Below are 22,390 nucleotides of genomic sequence, written 5' to 3'. Positions count from 1 at the left end.
AATGTCATCTCTGCAAAAGGGAGCTGTACATATCTGTGGAAGCCTCAGTGTTTTGCCCATCACGGCTGCTTGAAACTTGGAAACAGGTGCTCCTCGCTGATACAGTTTAAATTGCTGTGAGAACATCCATTCAATGAGAATGAATTGTGTCGGTCAAGCCAGCTTCTTGCAACCCCAACAAGTTGGCCTGTGTGAAGTGAGGAAGAGGGAGGGCAACAAACAGAAGAAAACTTGTCTAATCTGTATAGGTGAGAAAGGAGTTTCCCCAACAGAGTGAGGCAGCATTTGCTGAGAAAGAGGAGCTGGCCAGAGCTGCGAGTGCCACATGCCCATGCCCTGTACCCGCTACGCTAGCCAGCTGCACTCAATTGCAGTGCAAGTCCCTTTCTTTTCTCCAGTACTGGAGTAAGATTCAACAGCCAGTCCACTTGGCTTCTGCATTTGCCTTCGGAGAGGCCGCCATCTTGTACTGTGGTCCACCACTTATTATGTATTTTGTGCTTTGTCTTGTATTTTTATGCTGTGAACTTCAACTATGGTTGAAGGTTGAAGGGTGGTATACCAATTTAATAAATAAACCAATTAAGTAATTTGCATCAGGCTGTATCAACAGAAGGGTCTTGTCTAAGGTTGCCATATTTCAAAAAGTAAAAAGCAGGACACCCCAAAAGTTGAGCCTTTTTTTTAGGAAGACCTTGAAATTGTTGAGCTTCTTTTTTAGTAGGAAACCACCGAAATTGATGAACTTTTTAAAGGAAACCCATCCAATCCAAATGTCTTTACCAGCCATTGGCCTTGGCAAATCTGAATCGAAAATGAAGAAGAGTGTGTTGTGCCACAAATATTTGTCTGTATTAAGATCTCTGCATCTCCCTTAAAGTTCACAACCATATTGCCCAGGGTCTTCTTTCTGATGTTTTTGGCCGTCAAAGCAAAGAAGCCATAGCACCTTCTTTGCCAGGAAAAGACATCTTTCCTGCATGGATGGTAAGGTGAGAAATCACCTCCTGGGTCCAGTGTACAGTGGGCAATAGTAAATAGTGCAAGATGCCTTCCACTCAAAAGTTGTTGAGCCCTTTCTTTTACAAAAACGCCCCCCAAAAAGTGATTTTTTTTTTTTAAATTGACTTGCCTAAGATCGAGGAAAAAGCGCCACCTTTCGGAAATCCCCCCAGACAACAATTCCGCCTTTGAAATCCCAGTAATGTCTGGGAGAATCAGGACGTATGGCAGCCCTAATAGTGTTGAGATCAAAGGAAGTAAGTACCTCTTTATTCTGCCTTGGTCAGACCACAACTGGAATACTTTGTCAAATTCTGGGCAGCAGGGTTCGAATGCATCCTGCAAAAATACTGACAGCCTTGAGTTGCCTCTGGTTTCCTTGCCTGGTAAATTTGGCAACACCTCCTCCTTCGAGTCTCCAAGATCGTTCAAGGTTTCCTGCAACCCCCTTCTAACCTAAGAGAGAGAATGGTTAGGCTTTCAAAATCCTTCCTGCAATCTTTCGTTAACTGATTGGCCAAGCTTTCACGATTTCCCCAGAGGCTTATAAATACAGAGAATGCCCACCTTTGGAAGGACTCCGGGTGCCCCCACCATTGTTGTCACTTTCATCCACTGCAGCCGTGCTGGTTTCGCACGCAGGGGGAGTCCACCTTCTGGGGCATCATGAAGCTACTCCATCTTATCTTCTCTGCCCTCTTGACCATAGCTCTGGCTTCTCCAGGTAAGGAATAAGTGGGCCTGTGAACAGCTAGAAAACTTAAATGCAAACTCTAAAGCAGAGATCATGGGGAACATGTGGGCATCCAAGTCCTGCTAGACTCCAATGCTCATCCTCCCTGACCATTAGGGATGGACAAATTGGTCAATTTCAGTTTCTCTCTTCCCCAACCCCCAATCTTAAGTTCAATTTTCCATATCAGCTTGCAAATTGATTTTTTTTTTAATATCCTCATGAAAATTCCACAGCGCTTTAATGTTAATTTAGAAGAAGAAGAAGAAGAAGATGTTATTTATACCCCACCCATCTGACTGGGTTTCCCCAGCCACTCTGGGCAGCTTCCAACAAAGATTAAACATACATTAAAAGATCAGTCATTAAAACCTTCCCTAAAGAGGGCTGCCTTCAGATGTCTCCTAAAAGTCTGGTAGTTGTTTTTCTCTTTGACATTTGGTGGGAGGGCATTCCACAGGGCGGGTGCCACTACCGAGAAGGCCCTCTGCCTAGTTCCCTGCAACTTGGCTTCTCGCAATGAGGGAACCGCCAGAAGGCCCTTGGTGCTGGACCTCAGTGTCCGGGCAGAACGATGGGGCTGGAGACGCTCCTTCAGGTATACTGGGCTGAGGCCGTTTAGGGCTTTAAAGGTCAACATCAACACTTTGAAATGTGCTCAGAAACGTACTGGGAGCCAATGTAGGTCTTTCAAGACTGGTGTTATGTGATTTCGGCAGCTGCTCCCAGTCACCAGTCTAGCTGCCAGGTATTGAGGTTGTATACTGTGACTATACGGCAGGAGTTTCAAGCCTTCAGCATCATTGGAAGACCAAGAAAAGAATTTCGAAAGGAATGGGGAAAATGCGGAGAATACTTTACCAAACACTGCCCCAAAATATACAGTACACTTAGACTTGTTTCGATTAATTTCTACAGGAGACTTTGTGGTTTTTTTAAGTCATAATTAGGAAAAATTATAATAATCACATATAAAAGAAACAGTAAACAAGAAGTAAATAAGGAGGCCATTTACAGGATAAAGGAAGTTTTTTATTTTTATGTTATGTTTTCTTTGTGTAAGGGGATAGGAGTTTAATTTTGATAATTAAATTGTCAGTGGTGGTGGGTTTGTTTGTTTGTTTGTTTGTTTGTTTGTTTGTATGTATGTATGAGCTGTTATGGACTATGTTGTAAATAAAGGGGGGAAAGGGTGAGGGAGGGCGTCCATGAGTTCTCATGTTATGAGAGACAGACAAAAACTTTTCTCTCTCTTGGTGAATTTCTTCCATATCGCCTCTTTCCATTTCTGTAGGTTTCGCCAATGTGCCTGATGAAAACCTCAGATGCATACTTAATGGAGGTCACTGCAATTATAGCTATTGCCGCCGTCCAATGAGACAAATCGGAATATGCAAGAATGGCAGCAGATGCTGTAAACTGTAAGAAAGAAAAATCTTCCAGGGTGGCGTCCTTAGAGCTTGGCATGTAAGCTCAACCAGGACAGATTCCATGTGAGGCTTTTAAAAGAGAAGCTTAGATGCCCACTGCAATTGCCCTGGTTCCATAATAGGAAGAGTTTGAAAGCAAAATGGTGGCATAGTACCACCTCCTCATCCAGGCAAATTGTTTTTCTTTTCTTTTCAGAATATATCTTATTGCATCTTCACATTTAACATTATGTCGTTTCTTGGGACAAAAGTGTAACAGCAGCGTAGCATTAGCACCATTACTTAGAACAAGTTGATCGTGGATATTAAAGTCTCTATTCCAATGAATCTCTCGAGATGTTTCCGTGGGTCTGAGGAGGTTGTCCCGACCGATCATCTCATCTCAATGGGGTGCCAGAAAGTGGTTGGGGAAACGATGGAAAAGCTAAGCTGGCCTTTTTGTCCTTCATAGTCTGCAGATGGAAATGCTCTCGCAGACCCTTTGGGATTCTGTCTGGTAATGCATCGCTGAATGAAGTCTGAGCAATTGGGGACTTTGTGTGAGCCTCCTCCATATTGAACCTGCAAGGGACATTTCTCCCACAATGCCATGTGTGCTGCCTTCTATGTGGTCAATCATAGAACTGCAGAGTTTGAAGGGACTCATCTAGTCTGACCCTCTGCAATGCAGGAATATACAGCTGTCCCATATGGGGATCGAACCTGTGACCTTGGTCTTATCAGCACCATGCTGTAACCAACCGAGCTCAGCTTTCAGTGATGGAGCAATTCCCCCTTTGGCTTTCTTAATCTGACTTCATTCTTTTTCTGGGAAGATGTTCAAAAGGTCATATTGTTGTTGCTGTTCTTGTTATCCTATCTAAACACAGGTTTTTGGGCTGAATGCCCAGCTGAGGGTTTGGAATCCAAGAAGCTGCATCGCCGTAACTCACCATTGCCACCAGATGCTCCTTCGACATCAGTCTTCATGGACCTTCATCAACCTCTGACTTTCCTCCTCTGCTGCACTTTGCAGATCCAAAGGAGATTGCTTCTCACTTTCAATAAAATAAGGTTGCATAGAAATCACATTTGGTTTGTTTTCCTTCTTCTTTCCTTTAAATGGTTTTGCATCCTGCCTTTCTCCCAACATGGGGTTGTGGAGGCTGGAAAACCAAGGTAGGGGGAATGGAATGGTGTTCCTGGAATCCTGAACAGTAGCCTGTTAGCAAAGTCATTTAAATAACACAGGTGGAGTCAAGAATCCTGATAACACTTTACTAAAGAAACTGACCAAAAGCATCACTTAAACTGAGGAGAAAAGGACAGAAAGGTTTCATCTTTATTATTTCAGGCCTTGTACATAGCAGGGAGACATACAGCCAATTATAAAGAGGACCCCCCCCCAGTCTTTGGGGAAGATCATGCCACTCTGCCTGATTGCTAAGCAACACCTCCTTTCTTACTTTTGGCTAGTTGTTTTTAACACTAGCAGAATTAACCCTTAACTTACAAACCAAATGATCCCTGCTGTTGCACTTCCAACACAACCCTCCATACTGTAACATATTTTGTTGTGATTTAGGTCACTATGGTTGGTTGGCTGGCTGGCTGGCTGGCTGGCTGGTTTATTAAATTTGTGAGTTGCATTATCTTGCCCAGAGAAACCCAAAGCAACTTACAAACAAACAAACATCCCACCCACTTCTAAAAGGTCACAGGTAGTTAAAGGCCAAAGGCCTGGTTATAGCGGAACGTTTCCAACTGTTGCCTCATGATGGTGCCAGGCGAGACTCCTTGGGGAGAGCATTCCACAAACGGGGAGCCACCACAAAAAAGGCCCATTCTTGTGTTGCCACCCTCTGGGCCTCTTGTGGAGGAGGTACACAAAGAATAGCCTCAGATATTGATCTCAGGGTCCAGGGTTGGTTCATGTGAAGAGAGGCGGTCCTTGAGGTATTGCAGTGCTGAGCCATTCAAGGCTTTATAGGTCAAAACCATCAGTTTGAATTAGGCCCAGAATCTAACTGGCAGCCAGTGCAGTCCGGCCATGATTGGTGTAATTCTTTTTTCTTCTTTGGCGATCCCTCATAGCCGTGTAAGATTGTCTTCCATAAACACGGTATTAACAGTGAATCCGTATGTGACTGTGGAGGCCACTTCTGGATCCACATGTCCTTCCACAGTGGGGACATTGGTTTCTGGGCAGGAGTTGATCATGGTGTGGATTTGCCACGCGTGCCTTCCTCTTAGGACGTTTCTCCCTTGCGTTCTGAGTTCGAGTGTCTTCAAAGTCCATGACACATTTGGTAAAGGCTATTCTCCAACTGGAGCGCTCACAGGCCAGTGTTTCCCAGTTGTCAGTGTTTATACAACATTTTATTATTATTATTATTATTATTATTATTATTATTATTATTATTATTATTATACTACATTTTTAGATTTGCCTTGAGAGAGTCTTTAAACCTCTTTTGTTGACCACCAGCATTACGCTTTCCATTTTTAAGTTCGGAATAGAGTAGTTGCTTTGGAAGTCGATCATCAGGCATCCGCACAACATGACCAGTCCAACGAAGCTGATTGGTGTAATATATCCAACCTGTCTAAATTGTACTGCACTTCTGCAATTGAACATTTGATGCAGTAGCACTGAGCTCAGGGAATGGGAAGCCAGGTTTGTAGGAAGGGAGTTCGACAGGTGAGAGAGAGCCAAGGATTGTAGGCCAGGGAAGGGAACAGATAAAGATGCAACAAAAAAATTCTGCGAAACAGCAGGAAATTCATCTTATCTCCTAACTTGCTGCAGCTTTCCTCTAAAATTTCAATGGCCAGAGAGCCCCAAGAGAAGAGTGTTGTTAGATCTAAGCTAAGACCTTGAAAGGAAGACCCTGCCAGTCGTAACTGCATCTCGCAGTGCAGTATTTCTAGGTACATACCAACCCAGATCTAAAAGGCAATGCATCCATGTTAATTTCACAGGCATGAACCAGCTCACTGACCAGGTCTCAGATGAGGAATGTGTTTCCCTTGAAAAGCAGGACATTGCCATCTGGTGGACATTAGGATAACTGCAAAAAGCACAGCAAGTTCGGGCAGAACTTGGCAGGATTTTATTTAAAGCATTTTATTGCTTTTTCACATGTAATGAACATAATTTAAAATACAATAAACAAAAATATCAGCCAGGCTGTCCCTTCTTGGAAAGAAGCATTTGTTGTTGTTGTTTAGTCAATTAGTCATGTCCGACTCTTCGTGACCCCATGGACCAGAGCACGCCAGGCACTCCTGTCTTCTACTGCCTCCCACAGTTTGGACAGACTCATGTTGGTGGCTTTGAGAACACTGTCCAACCATCTCGTCCTCTGTCGTCCCCTTCTCCTTGTGCCCTCCATCTTTCCCAACATCAGGGTCTTTTCCAGGGAGTCTTATCTTCTCAGGAGGTGGCCAAAGTATTGGAGCCTCAGCTTCATGATCTGTCCTTGCAGTGAGCACTCAGGGCTGATTTCCTTCAGAATGGATAGGTTTGATCTTCTTGCAGTCCGTGGGACTCTCAAGAGTCTCCTCCAGCACCATAATTCAAAAGCATCCATTCTTCGGCCTTCTTTATGGTCCAGCTCTCGTTTACATACATCACTACTGGAAAAACCATAGCTTTAACTATACGGACCTTTGTCAACAAGGTGATGTCTCTGCTTTTAAAGATGCTGTCTAGGTTTGTCATTGCTTTTCTCCCAAGAAGCAGGCGTCTTTTAATTTCGTGACTGCTGTCACCATCTGCAGTGATCATGGAACCCAAGAAAGTAAAATCTCTCACTGCCTCCATTTCTTCCCCTTCTATTTGCCAGGAGGTGATGGGACCAGTGGCCATGATCTTAATTTTTTTTGATGTAGAGCTTTAGACCATATTTTGCGCTAACAGCATCTTAAAGTTAGAACCACTACTTAGGATAAGTATATAATGCATATTATTCTAGGCCAATAAGCCTCTCCATATGTTTCCATGGGTCTGGGCTGGGGAGCTTTTCCCAATTGATCATCACATCTTCGCAGAATCAGAGTTGGAAGGGACCACGAGGGTCATTTAGTCCAACCCTTTGTAATGCAGGAATCTTTTGCCCATGGTCTACCAATTGAGCTATCCCAGCCGGTTTTATATGGGAGATGACTGTGTTGTAGTTGTTGTAGAAGGATAAAAGACTCATCTTGTCTCTGGCCACCCTGACCTGGCAGGTCAATTCCTCAGCCTAGAGTAACAGATCACCATTAGCCTATTGACAAGCCTGTTGCAGAATGCCAATATTTAGCAATTTCCAGTGTTTTTTTCTTTAAAAATGTTTAGGGGTACTCTCATCTTCCTACTCATATTGAACTTCTGCCCCTCAATGAGGCCAAACTTAGATTCACAAAATGTTTAGTGGTATGTATACCCCTGCGTACCCCACAGGAAAAAAGAACTGACAATTTCTATAGGAGCAGCTACCAGCAAAAAGGACAACATCTCCCTGAATTGATGTGGAAAGCCAAACTTTTGACTGGAAAAGTGGGGGAGAGATATTGTTTTGATGTTTCAGTTTAATTATTTACTGTGTTTTATCTTGTATTGTAGTCTGTGAACTGCCCTGAGACCTTTTGATGGGTGGTATATAAATCTTAACAACAACAACAAACAACCCCAGAATTCACAGATTCACCCATTCCTAGAAGAGAGGGGTTGGTGCCAAGTGACTGGAGCTGGAAGCTTACCAGGGGTCAGCAAACTTTTTAGCAGGGGGCCAGTCCACTGTCCCTCAGACCTTGTGGGGGGCCAGACTATTTGGAGGGGGGGGATGAACGAATTCCTATGCCCCACAAATAACCCAGAGATGCATTTTAAATAAAAGCACATTCTACTCCTGTAAAAACACCAGACAGGCCCCACAAATAACCCAGAGTTGCATTTTAAATAAAAGGACACATTCTACTCATGTGAAAACACGCTGATTCCCGGACTGTCCAGGGGCTGGATTTAGAAGGCGATTGGGCCTGATCTGGCCCCCGTGCCTTAGTTTGCTTAAGACCAACAGCCCTTGCAAGAGACATGCTTCGTTTTATTTTATTTCTGTTACTCTCCTGGAGCTTGCCAACCGTTCTCCCTCAAGCATGTGGCCACGGACCTTTGAGGTTTTCCTCTTGCGTCTTCTGAGCTCAGAGGGGGAACAACCTGCCTTTGAAATCCTCCAGTTCCCTATGTAACAAATGCAATAACACGTTAAGCTGACCACACTGCCATAGTTTCAGTTTGCATCCCAAATGCTTTCAACAGACGAGTGTGTCACAATCCCCAAGGATTGGCTATCCCTTGCACCTCTGGACTGAGTACAGAAAAAGTGTCATTTTAGAAAAAAAGATTCAGCGCAACACTACCAGCAGGAGTAGCACTGCTGTTGCTGCCGCTGTCTTGCTGTTTCAACCCTGCTGTGGGGTTTCCCACAACCAACCTTCTTAAAGATCATGAAGCTCCTTCGTTTCCTTCTTTCTGCCCTCTTGATTATGGTGCTGCCTTCTCCAGGTAAGGGATAAACTGAGCTGGTCAATAAATCTTAATCCAGGCTGCAGAGGTTTTTTTCGTTAGGAAAATGAAGTCGCCCTTTTCTCACTGCCACAGCGAGGCTATGAAATATGAAATCATTTCTGCCTTAAGGTAGGGAACCTGTGGCTCTCCAGGCATCGTTGGACTCCAACGCCCATAGCAACGGTCAGGGATGATGGGCCCTGTAATCCAGTAAGATTTGAAGGGCCACTGGTTCCTCACTCTGCCTCAGAGTAGGGCTGCCATACATCCGGGTTTCCCTGGACACGTCCAGGAATCGGACTGTCAAAATGGCATCTGGGCAGATTTTCGCAGAGTCGGCAAAATGTCCCTACCTAAGGGGGTGCCTTCTTCCAAATTTAACTTCCTGCTCGTGTAAATCACATGTGTCCAAGTGTCCTTATTTTCCAGGGGCACTTCTGGATTTGCAGGCGCTATCCCAGTTTCTGATTTGATCCCGGAATGTCCTGCTTTTCCTTAGGACAGAGGTTTTCGACCTTTTTGAGTCCATGGCTCCCTTGACCAATTACATTCTTTCTGCGGCACCCCTGTGTGGCTCAGGAGCCCAGTTATGTCACCCCTTGCCTGCAGAACTAGCAGCCTCTCACCCTTTTTCGAACACCCTCCCTTGTGGAGGCTTCCCTCGGCCTGCTCTCCTCTCCCCTCTCCTTGGGAGTCCTCTGGGTAGCTGCTGCTGCTGCCCCTTGTCTCTGAGCTGCTCCCCTGCCCCAAGAGAGATGCCTCGTCCTCACACTGCCCCACAGCAGCCTGGGAAGAGGATGCCTGCCTGCCCTGCCTCCCACTTGTCTGTCCATTCCCAACAGCAAGGGCTGGTGGATTGGCTGGCTGGGCTCCCTCGCCCACTTGCTTTCTTAGTCTGAGGCCACCTCAGCTTCCAGTAACCAGCACCCCCCGGCCAGCCCCACAGCCACCATTCGCCTGGGGAGCTTGTAGACAGGGCTGCTGCAACAAACAGCTGTGCAAGCCTTTGAGAGGCAGAGATATGAGAGGGCATCAGAAAAGGGAGGGAAGGAAAGAGGGACTGAGACCAGTGTTGCCTGTGGCATCCCAGGGTGCCATGGCACAATGGTTGAAAACCACTGCCTAAGGACACCCCTATTTTCATCAGAGAAATGTTAGATGGTATGGAGTTATGTGACCCCCTCAAGCCAAGGAGATATGTGACTATACAACTTTTAGAAGACATCTGAAGGCAGTCCTGTATAAGAAAGTTTTTTGAATGTTTGATGTTTGATTAAGTTTTTATATTTGTTGGAATCCGCCCCAAGTGGCTGGGGCAACCCAGTCAGATGGGTGGGGTATAAATATTATTATTATTATTATTATTATTATTATTATTATTATTGATATACCAATTTTCATTGGAGAACTATTGGAGGGTATGAATTCAATGAAAAGGGCCTTGTTGTTTGTTCTGTTTACTGTGATAGGAACTGACCCTTTGGAATTACTTAGAGGTTCACAGAATTGTAGAATTGGAAGGGACTCCAAGGGTTACCCAGTCCAGTTGGTCTCCTCATTATACAGATTTTATCAAGAGGTGAAAACAAGTGCCTTTACCAATCATGTTCTTGCTAGGGCACCTGTGACCTTTGGAAGATCTCTGCTGCTCTGATTTTCTTTACCCTTTCTGAAACTTTTTCCCCATCCTCCTCTTCCAATTCATCTCTTCCCATTTGCATAAAAATGGAAGGTGTCCTCGTGCTCTGCAATTCATGTAGCTGCCAACAGCGGGCAGAGAGAGGGGAAGGGAGGGTGGTTGGTCAGGTAAGGGGAAAGGGCAAAGGGGCATGCAGGGTTGGCAAGCGGGGTCAGAAGCTGTGTGTGTGTTTCTATTGGCCTGGATTGTTCCAGTGCTATAGGAATGCTCCAAATGTGTGTTGTGCATGTGCCTTTGGACTTTTGTATCGCTGGAATGTAGCTGCCTTTAATTATTATTTTCTTTTTATTATATATTATTTGTAAAGGTAAAGGTAAAGGGACCCCTGACCATTAGGTCCAGTCGAGACCGACTCTGGGGTTGTGGCACTCATCTCGCTTTACTGGCCGAGGGAGCCAGCGTACAGCTTCCAGGTCATGTGGCCAGTATGACTGAGCCGCTTCTGGCGAACCAGAGCAGCGCATGGAAACGCCGTTTACCTTCCTGCTGGAGCGGTACCTATTTATCTACTTGCACTTTGACGTGCTTTCGAACTGCTAGGTGGGCAGGAGCTGGGACTGAGCAACGGGAGCTCACCCCGTCGCGGGGATTTGAACTGCCGACCTTCTGATCGGCAAGCCCTAGGCTCTGTGGTTTAACCCACAGCGCCATCCACATCTCTATATTATTTGTACCCCACCCATTTGACAGTGTCGCCCCAGCCACACTGAGCTGCTTGCAACACGTATAAAAACATAATAAAACATTAAGCCTTAAAAAGCTTCCTTATACAGGGCTGCCTTCAGGTGTCTTCAGATAAAGATAATATCCCTGGCTCAGCCCCTTTTTGCCTATTGACATGCCTAGCTGGAAGGTGGTCCATGTCTTTAGGGATGCGGGTGGTGCTGTGGTCTAAACCACTGAGCCTCTTGGGCTTGCTGATAGGAAGGCCAGCAGTTTGAATCCCCGCAACGGGGTGAGCTCCCGTTGCTCTGTCCCTGCTCCTGCCAACCTAGCAGTTCGAAAGCACGTCAAAGTGCAAGTAGATAAATAGGTACCACTGCGGCGGAAAGGTAAATGGTGTTTCTGTGCACTCTGGCTTCCATCATGGTGTTCCATTGCACCAGAAGCGGTTTAGTCCTGCTGGGCACATGACCCAAAAAGCTGTCGGTGGACAAACGCCGGTTCCCTCGGCCTGAAAGCAAGATGAGCACCGAACCCCATAGTTGCCTTTGAGTGGACTTAACCGCCCAGGGGTCATTTACCTTTTCCATGGCTTTAAACCTTTCAGGTTCAATCCATCGGACTGGCAGAGGTGATTCATGGTAGCCAGGTGCTTAAGTTGAGAAGCGGCATGATGGATGTAGCCATGCCCCTTTTTCGCTTTAAACAAAAATCCAAGGGTTGGCAGAGAAAGGGGGTTATCAGTGTCAGCCAGAACAATAATTTTGCTTCCAGAATTCAAGCTCACATACATAATGGGCCAAGCACAGTCACGTACTTATTGCAACTTGGGGGGCAAGCTTGCTGTGAATAGAATAACCTGTGACTCTCTTTCCTTTCAAACAGGCTCCGCCACTCCTCCAAGCTCCGATCTTGAATGTCAGCAGCAAAAAGGCCTGTGTTTTCCTGGCCGTTGTCGCCGCCCTTGGAGATCCATAGGGACTTGCAATGCGGTATGGCACCGTTGTTGCGAGAGGTAAGAGGGACATTCAGGAGGATGTAAACAGAGAAGACTGCATGCGTCTTTCCTTCATACGTTCAATGACGTTTCCAAAAGATTCGTAGGTTAAAAAGGGTCATTGAGCCCAACCTTCTGCAAGACTCTCAGTGGTCAATGCCTGAACATATACAACATGTTATTGTGTGTATATGCACAGATAAATAGGGTGTTTTTCTCCTTCCAGTGCAGGTTTATTTTTATTTTTTTATTTCTTTATTAAATTAATATACCGCCCCTTCATCAAAAGACCTCAGGGTGGTGCACAGACAAGGTAAAGCACAGTAAATAATTAAACCAAAACAACAAGACAATAACACACACACCCCTTCCCACAGATACAGTAGACCCTCGGGTTACGTTACTCTCAAGTAATGTAAACTTCGGGTTGCAAAAGTGACAAACCCGAAAGAAATGTGTGTGAATTTTAGCATCCACGCTGAATGTTGAAATCAGAGTGCCTTCAGTAACATTCCAACGTTATTCTTTTGTTTACCAGAAAGAGACATTTGCATTCTCAGGAAAGAACACAGAAATAAATAATTACCCGGAAGACGTATCATCATGTGATCCTCTGGAACCATTGGAATCTGGGACAGTGCCAATATCAAAATAAACATCATCCTGTCACACAAACAGAAGAGACGCCTTGCTTTGAAGATACAAAAAGAAACAGCTTTTTCACTTCCAGTAAGATCAAGTTTCATCGATACGTTATGGGAATACCTTTGTGTGTCTTTGCATGGAAATATCTGCTGTCTGAATTATTAGAAATCTTATCATGTTAACTCCCACCCATTTGATTATCATTTATTCCAACAAAGATATCTTTTCAACCCACAACTCTTTTTGTCTATTTTATTTTAATAGGATGAGTTGTGAAGTGAAGTTTCTTTCTATATTTCTAATTAAACAGGTAGGTAGCCGTGTTGGTCTGCCGTAGTCGAAACAAAATTAAAAAATCCCTTCCAGTAGCACCTTAGAGACCAACTATGTTTGTCATTGGTATGAGCTTTCGTGTGCATGCACACTTCTTCAGATACACTGGTATCTGAAGAAGTGTGCATGCACACGAAAGCTGTACAGTGGTACCTCTGGTTACGTACTTAATTTGTTCCAGAGGTCCGTTCTTAACCTGAAACCGTTCTTAACCTGGGGTACCCCTTTAGCTAATGGGGCCTCCTGCTGCCGCCGCACCACCGGTACACGATTTCTGTTCTCATCCTGAGGTAAAGTTCTTAACCCGAGGTACTACTTCCGGGTTAGCGGAATCTGTAAACCAAAGTGTTTGTAACCCGAGGTGTTTGTAACCCAAGGTACCACTGTATTAATTTTCCAGGAGGGGGAGGAACCTGGTCTTTCCCAGCGTCTTTGGTGCAGTCCTGTGGCTATGCTGCCACCTTGAGGCCAAAATATAAGCTGCCAATTGATCTGGCATCCTTTACAACAGCAGTGTTAAAAATACAATTCCCTTGCACTTTCTTAGTGCATGCTAATCTAAACGACACCAGCTTTTAAGAGAGTTGAAAGTTTTCTAAGAGGGAGTGTGACCATACACACAGAGAGAGAGAGAAAACCTCTTTTTGATCCATATCTGATCAAACAGGTTTAGCAAATTAATTTGATTTCCTCTCCAAGGAGCTCAAGGTGTTATACACAGTTCTCCGCCTCTTCATTTAATCTCCACAACAACCCTGTGAGGTAGGCTAGCTTGAGAGGTGGTGACTGGCCCCCCGGGGCACCCAGTGTACTTCATAACCAAGGGGCGATTTGCAAACCTGGTCTCCCAGCTCCTAGTCTGACACTCTTAACTCAGTGGTTTTCAACCTTTTGAGTCCACGGCTCCCTTGACCAACCACATCCTTTCTGCATCTCCCCTGTAAAGGTGAAGGTGACCATTAGGTCCAGCCGTGACCAACTCTGGGGTTGCGGGTCTCATCTCGGGTTAATTAAGCGTTCCAAAAATGGAGAGCAGGGCAAGGGGTGAGGCTAGGAATCTGAGACGTGACAGGGAGGTAGAGAGGAGGAAGAGGAGGAGGAGAACTCAAGGAAGGAAGACGGTGAGTTCAAAGCTGCCAGCTCCCTGGAATGTTCCTCGGAAAGAGGAAGAGAGAAAGGTAATGCAAGAAAATACAGGCTGCAAGCTAATGAAAGGATGCCTCCGCCACCCTGACATTCCTCAAGTTTCCCCAGGGTGCCATGGCACACTGGTTGGCAACCAATGCTCTAACCACTACACCTCACTGGCTCACCACTTCAGTGGTTTTGAAGCAACACACACACAAAAATCTACAAAAGCTATCTGACTTTTTTGCACCGACATGCATCTCCTGGTAGGTCTGGGAGTGTCCCCCACCTGAAACCCTGGAGAACTGGTGCGAGCCAGAGTAGAAGGCATCTGGCTATGTTTGTAGATACACAGATGTTTCTGTAAGAAGCAGTCTGGTTCCTTGGTTCCACATTTCTGGTCCCATTTCCCCCCAGCTGTAGGAGCACCTGGGGTGGCGGCGCAAGTGCCCTGTGCCCAGGGGTGGGGCCAGCCTCCCGCAGGGCGGGGCCGGCCAGGGCAGGATGCTCCACAAGGCCTCCGAGGGCGGACCATTTAGGGCAGCACAGAGCCTGCGCATGCCCAATAATAATAATAATTTATTATTTATACCCCGCCCATCTGGCTGGGTTTCCCCAGCCACTCTGGGCGGCTTCCAACAGAAAAAATGAAATAAAATAATCTATTAAACATTAAAAGCCTCCCTAAACAGGGCTGCCTTCAGATGTCTTCTAAAGATCTGGTAGCTGTTTTTCTCTTTGACATTTGGTGGGAGGGCATTCCACAGGGCACCAAGAAGGCCCTCTGCCTAGTTCCCTGCAACTTGGCTTCTCGCAACGAGGGAACCACCAGAAGGCCCTCAGTGCTGGACCTCAGTGTCCGGGCAGAACGATGGGGGTGGAGACGCTCCTTCAGGAGAGACGCGTGGCTTGGGCGCGCTGCAGGCCCACCTGGCATTTTGTCACACACACACCCAGTGGTGACACCTGGGACGGCCCACCTCTACCGCACCCCTTCCTTCACCCCGATAGAGAAGAAGTTATAGACAAGAAGCGTTGTTTGGTGGATTGCACAGCATTACAGTATGCGTTACAACATTCCTGCATCCACAGTCTTCGGCATGCTCTGATGCAAGGGGACGCATGCTTGCAGTTCCACCTGTACAAACCTCAAAGGGATTTCTTCACAGCTCCCGAAACGTTGCACAGTCGAGGTTCTTTCCCTGCTGTTGGAAGTTCGGAACACTTTATCTGAGTACAATTTTATGGCAGGCCGGTGCCATCTGCTGGACTGTTACGAGAGTAGCACAGAAGCATTTAAACTAGGGCATAATCCACTCCCTCTCATCTGGATTTAGGAAACAGATCTCCCTGATCAAAGCCTCGGTGCCTGTCTTTTTAGCAATTAATTTCTGCCTCCCGCTCCCATTGTTACATCAAAGGGAAAGTTGGGAAATGCAACACTGCGCACTGGGGAATTGCAAAGCACCCAAACTGGACCACAGTCTGCATTTGTGGTACGCAAAACTGAATGCAACGAACTGCCTACAGACAGTCAGTGAAACCCCGTTTTTGCTACCCTCCTAAGCCTAAAGATAGAGGCAGGTTATCAGACACCTGATACTTGGGCGAATGGGGTGTGTTCAGCACTGAATCAGCCACCAGTTATGCAAGCCTGTCTTGAAGGTAGAAAGGACAGGAAGATCTTGTGCCTGAGGCCCATTTTACATGTACAGTTTCAACATCTACAAACCAAACAATGCAATGTGTGAATGTAACAGACACGTGTTTGCAAATGCGTATCCAAGATTGGCTGATTATACCAGGGAATCACAGGTGAGCAGAGTTCTGTTGCACCCATGTCTTGCTTACGAGTTTCACACAGGCAGCAGGCTGGGGGCTGTGAGAATGGGCTGTTGGACTACAGCCTGATTTAGCAGGCTCATCTGATACTCTTTTCACCCTACTGAGAGGCCAAACTACCTGTGGCACAAGATGTCTGTGCTCAGTTCTCCCAATGTCCTTTTACTGCATACATTTAATAGGGTTGCCATATTTTGAAGAGCAAACAAAGAGGACACATTTGCTGACTTCTACTTTTAACTACGGATCGCTATGGTGACCCTCGTTTTATTTATTTTATTTTTAAATATAATTTTTATTAATTTTTCCGCTTTGCAATTTAGAAAATTCATTTAAACAACCTTAAAATATCAATGGCTTCCCTTCTTCTCTTTCCATGGTTCATTTTGCATAACATAAATAAATTCCTGCACGTGTCTTTTCTAGCATTACAAGGAATGTTGTACTTGACTGCCTCTCGTGGATCACATCCCACATGAACCAGAACAAACAGTGCCACAGGGAAAGATAATATGGGTCTAAGTCTCCCATTGGCCTGACTCAATAGAAGGCATTGTATTATATCCAGAGTCAAGCCACGTTCTGGCAAAATGTGATCTCATCCTGTATAGAAGCCTATAAACACCGCCCCGCCCCCGCCCCCGATCCTCCAGCAAAAGAGAACAGATACGGTAGAGTTACAGGGATTCTGTCATTTGTAAGCCAAGGCCATGTGCAAAGAGAATCCAAAATGGCAACACTCCCAGGATCCCAGTGGATTCAAATTATATACACGTCCAGCAGTTTGAGGAAGGGTGAAGCAGGCAGGTGGGCAGGGGAATGACGGGGAAAGGGGCAAATACCGATGTGTGTGATCGATACATCATGCCCCAGTTCACATTCACCTGCATGTCAAGATATTCTGTGCACCGGCTTGCAGGCCACACTGCAGAACGTGTCTGCGAGGGTGCATATGCCCATGTATGTGGCTTCCTGTTCAGGACGATTGCAGGGTGACTCACGTGCTGTGCATGATCTCCAGAGAGACTGTGGCTGCACACACACAGAGTACATTTAAAGCACTAAATCCCCACCCCCACCAGAGAATCCTGAGAACTGTAGTTTGTTAAAGGGTGCTGGGAATTGTAGCCGTGTGAATGGTAAACCACAGTGCCCAAGGTTCATGTGATTTAAATGTTTGGCATGTACACAGCCTGCTGCAGCCATAAGCATGGGCGTACTCAGGATCAAAGCTGGGGGGGTGCACACCAGCCATGCCCCCCAGCCACCCGATTGGCTGGCTGGCAATGACGTGGCCAGGATCCCCCCAGGAGGCATGGTCAACGTGCACACACCCCAGAGAAAAGGGGGCCATTTGCAAGGCAGCACACGGAGCCACCCGCGCTTGCAATCCTGCCTCGCCCGCTCCTTTAATAGCAGCGGTGACTAAAAAGAGGCAGCAGCAGCGAAGCTGCCTCCGTTGAAAAAAAACCTGGACTTGGACCTGGGCTAACTTCAGCCCACACTCCTTCAAGTCACAGCAAGCACAGCACAGAAAGTGCTGCCCCACAATGCTCCACGGCACTTCATTTGCATGTGGGGCAGCACTTTCTGTGCTGTGCTCGCTGTGACTTGAAGGAGTGTGGGCTGAAGTTAGCCCAGGTCCAGGTCCAGGTTTTTTTTCAACGGAGGCAGCTTCGCTGCCGCTGCCATTTCACTTCAGCCAAGCAGGCTGAGGTGGAGCACAGCAGGCAGCGCCCCTGCCTGTCCTCTCCAGCTGCCCTGCTTCTAGGGGAGGGCAGCTGCCCCCCCTACCCCATGCTGGGTACGCCCATGGCCATAAGAATGTTGTTGCTGTTGTTGCTGCTGCTGTTGTCGTTGTTGTTGCTGCTGCTGCTGCTGTAGCTCTGGAGGTTTTGCATGGACATAACTTGCCTGTTTTCTTTTTGGCGTGGTAAGGAAAAATTGGCACTCTGATTCCCTAAGCTATTGCCCGATCGGATTTTTCACAAGGTGTCCTGGAGCACACCAGAAAACAGATGATGCTGCAATATGAACCCCATCCTCTCCTTTTCATACACTTCAGTTTCAAGAGGTATTTGGGAGGGGGGTGAGAGGGGCACCTGGCTGGTATTTCTTTAAAGAAGCAGAGCAGCACATTCCTTGCAAGGTTCCAGGGAGTTCTTGGGCTGCATCTAGACACATCAAAAAAGTGTTTCGGGAAAACACGTTGTAGGAAACTCGTTGGTGAAAGACGGAACTCCACAGCGCCATCTGGTGTCACAGTGTTGTAACAAATATAAAACGCTTTTTCTTTACTTATATAGCTGAGTCCTTGGACTGGTACAACAAGCAGTCAGGCTCTGGTTCCTTGGAACATGTGCCTTGTTGACTATCAAGCATGGCAGATTGCGTCTCTGGACTTTGAGTGCACTGGGCAAGTCTTCCCAGTCCCAGCTCTCCAGAGCAATCAGTCAGCTGACCTCAAGGGGCAATCCAGTGGCATGGCATGGGTTGCCAGTGCCCGGGGCCACATGGAGGGGTGGGTGGGTAGGAAACAGATGGAGTATGCACCTCCTGATTCTCATGGAGAAGCAGGGGGAACACACAGCTGTACTGAGTTAGCACTGGGGGTGTTGAAATTTTGCACCCCTAACAATTCCGCACTTGGGGCAACCGCCCCTGTGGCCCTCCCCATGCCATGCCACTGGGCCAATCTGAGTGCAGCAAGCGCTATAAGGTTGTAGAAGTCTTGGACAGGAACTCAATATTTGCTCCTCACTCTGAGCACTGTATCTGGTGCAAGGAGGACATTAACTAAACTTCTGTGTGGTAGCAGGTTTGAGATGCTGGTGGAATAAAGGATCTGTATAAAGATAAAGCCAAGGAGAGAGAGAGAGAGAGAGAGAGAGAGAGAGAGAGAGAGAGAGAGAGAGAGAGAGAGAGAGAGAGAGAGAGAGAGAGAGAGAGAGAGAGAGAGAGAGAGAGGTTTAAGAGTCCTGGGGATGGGAGCCTTTTTTCAACCCAAGACCCAAGGAAACAACCTCTTTGTGGGTGTCCCTCTGAGGACAGCAGGGCCAGAAGGAAAATTGGATGGAGTCAAAGGCAAAAGGAAACCTTTTATCTTATCTTTGCAATGCAGGTTACATTCTAGCAAGACAAAACCCAGAGGTTTACGTACAGTAACAGACTCCACACAGAGAGAGACAAAGAAATTCCATCATGCTCTATCCAGGAAAGTAAGAGGCATTGTCTCAAGGGCATATTCCAGGCATGCAAAAACACTGCAGAGAATGCAAAGCAGGGCAAGTGAGGAGTATGGCCTGCAGAGCATTCTGAGGGCCTGATGAAGAGGCCTGGGGAACCATATTCGGCCCTGGGGCTCCCCACGCCTGATTAAGACCTTGAAAATGCTGTTACAAAGGTGGCACGCCAACCTCCAAATTCTGCCAAGTGGAGCACCATTAAGTGTGGGCCAGGGAGCCAAGGGCCCCCTGAAATTTTCAAGGAGAGGTCAGGGGCCCCCAATTTTATGCGGCCTGCGGGGGACCCTCACCAGCCTCTCTGCAGCTGCAACCGGCCCCACCGGGTCTACCTGTAGCTGCAGTGGGGCCTCCCTGCAGCTGCAGCAGGCCTTGTGGCCTCCTGCAGGCATGTGATGTCATGCACATGATGTCACACATACATGCCTGCCCCCCCCAAAAAAAGTTGGTTGGAACCCAGGGGCAGGAGCAAAATTCCAGGTGGTTCCAGGAGCTCACCCCGGGGTCGTGTTTCCATTGAGAATCAAGACACTGCAGAGTGTCATAGCATAAGAAATATTATTTATTCACATATTTACACCTGGATTTAGATGGAAGGAGTCCAGATCTTACAGAATGCCATCTCAACAGGACTTGTTCCCCACAGTTGAGCAGCACTAGATCTCTCCTAGGGACCCAGGTGGCGCTGTGGGTTAAACCACAGAGTCTAGGGCTTGCTGATCAGAAGGTCGGCGGCTCAAATCCCTGCAACGGGGTGAGCTCCCGTTGCTCGATCCCAGCTCCTGCCAACCTGGCAGTTCGAAAGCACATCAAAGTGCAAGTAGATAAATAGGGACCGCTCCGGCGGGAAGGTAAACGGCGTTTCCGTGCGCTGCTCTGGTTCGCCAGAGGCAGCTTTGTCATGCTGGCCACATGATCCGGAAGCTGTCTGCGGACAAACGCCGGCTCCCTCGGCCTATAGAGCGAGATGAGCGCCGCAACCCCAGAGTCGGACACGACTGGACCTGATGGTCAGGGGCCCCTTTACCTTTACCTTTAGATCTCTCCTAGCCAGCCTCCCAAGATGGTTCTGTCTTTGTTCTCTTTTCTCCTTCCCAACACACCTCTGCTCCAAGCAACCCCTCCCCATTCGTCTGCTGTCCCAAGCCTAGTTTTTCAGAGGCGCATTTTTCCTGTCCCCTCCCCGTCCCCTTGGCCACCACTATCTGTCCAGGCCCAAGGATTCCTCTCTTGACTCGAGCCATCACCTTTCGTCACGTTAAGGTTTCTATCACATAGGAGGCTCTGGCTTGGAAAGGAAGATTCACCTGCATATTCCACTGGCCTAGAATGTCCCCATCAGTGCTCCAAATATTCGCTAGATCCTGGCATTCATTGATTTCTCCTATTCACTCATAGATTCTAGTACCCCAAATCTGTAACAATACTTAATGAGTAAGATACATTGGTATCTCTACTTATGTGCACCTCTGGTTATGTATCCTTCAGGATACGCACATGGCAAACCTGGAAGTATTTTTCCAGGTTTTGCCGCGCACGGATGCACAGAAGTGCTCAACTGCGCCGCGCACCTGCGCAGAACAGACACCTCCAGTTGCGGAAACCTCAGGATCCGACTGGAGCTCCGGAACAGATCCCGTCTGCAACCAGAGGTACCACTGTACAGTCAAACCTTGGTTGTTGAATGTAATCCATTCCGGAAAACCGTTCGACTTCCGAAACTTTCAACAACCGAAAGCAGAATCCTCAACACAATAGGGAAACTCAAAACTGAAGCCACGTTCGGCTTCTGAAAATCGTTCGAAAACTGTAACAGTTATGTTTGGGTTTTTAGCGTTCGAGGGCCGAAACGTTCCAAAAGGGAGGTGTTCAGGAACCAAGGTTTGACTGTACACTTGAACTTAATGTCGAAGCTGAACATAACAGCATTAGTTCTTTGTGCGGTGACTTGCTTTTCAAATATTTGCAGAAATCAGTAGTGTGTGTGTGTGTGTGTGTGTGTGTGTGTGTGCGTGTGTGTGTAAGTGGCTCCTTTCGAATTACGTGTTATGACAGCTGATATGAAAGTAAGGATCCCGCCCAGGAGCTTCTCCTTGGGGATCTCGAAAGTAAATTTAGTTACAGAGAGTAACAGTTGGTGCTAACAGATTATTAGAAGACTGAGGATGTAAAAGATATCACCAGTTGGCAGGGGACCGGCAACTACTTCAGCTGGGTGTTCATGACTACGGGAGCAAAAGACCTCAAGAGCAATGCAATTAATGGGGCTTGTTTGGGGGCAGCGGGTGGCATTCGAAGCTGGCTGGGGGGGGGGGAGGCACGCATGGCAATTTGATTATTTTATTGAGCAAAGAAAGATTTGATTGTATATGGAATATATGAAATACAGTATATGGAATATTGAAATTATCAGCAAAAACTGTCTAAAACGATTAAGAGCGTTTAAAGACAATCCAAAATTAACAGCCAAAAAGATTTAAATGCAAGCCCACATTCTACGTAGGCTTGCCTAAAGAAAAATGTTTTAGGTAAGGACCAAGCAGAGTACAGTTGACGGCACCTTCCTAACAGCACCTACAACATGGCCAGTTCCTCATATTGAAGAGGTTAAGTGGCCATATAGTTAGTTAGTTAAAGGTAAAGGGACCCCTGACCATTAGGTCTAGTTGTGACCGACTCTGGGGTTGCAGCATTCATCTCGCGTTATTGGCCGAGGGGGCCGGTGTACAGCTTCCAGGTCATGTGGCCAGCATGACAAAGCCGCTTCTAGCAAACTAGAGCAGCACTATAGAAATGCCGTTTACCCAGGGCCAGTGCTAACGTTTTTTGCGCCCTAGGCAAAATCACCTCCTGGCGCCCCTGCATGCCCTCCATAGGCGGGAGGAGCGCAAGCCAAAAGGAGAGCTCAGTGCCCTCCCGCCTATGGAGGGCATGCTGCGAACTCCTCAGCGGCGGCAGCGGCAGCGCCCATAGCTGAAGGCTTCAGCTACGGGCGCTGCCGCCGCCGCCACCGCTCACTCATTGCAGCCGCTGAGGAGCTCACAGCGTCCCCTCCATAGACGGGAGGGCGCTGAGCTCTCCTTTTGGCTCGCGCTCCTCCCGCCTATGGAGGGCATGCTGTGAGCTTCTCAGTGGTAGCGGCG

The 22,390-nt window shown here is 47.1% G+C and overlaps 1 long non-coding RNA gene across 1 annotated transcript; it reads left to right on the top strand.

The window, feature by feature from the left end:
- Window positions 1–1,590: 1,590 nt before the first annotated feature.
- LOC118083261 (uncharacterized) lies at window positions 1,591–4,224 on the top strand. The gene is made up of 3 exons (XR_004692351.3): window positions 1,591–1,726; window positions 3,030–3,156; window positions 4,035–4,224. It is a non-coding gene; the product is annotated as an uncharacterized LOC118083261 (long non-coding RNA).
- Window positions 4,225–22,390: the final 18,166 nt, after the last annotated feature.

The sequence above is a fragment of the Zootoca vivipara genome, chromosome 3 (assembly GCF_965207765.1).
Source record: "Zootoca vivipara chromosome 3, rZooViv2.hap1.1, whole genome shotgun sequence".
Taxonomy (NCBI): Eukaryota; Metazoa; Chordata; class Lepidosauria; order Squamata; family Lacertidae; genus Zootoca; species Zootoca vivipara.
Note: the sequence above shows the minus strand (reverse complement) of the source record. Positions and strands in the feature narration are given on the sequence as shown.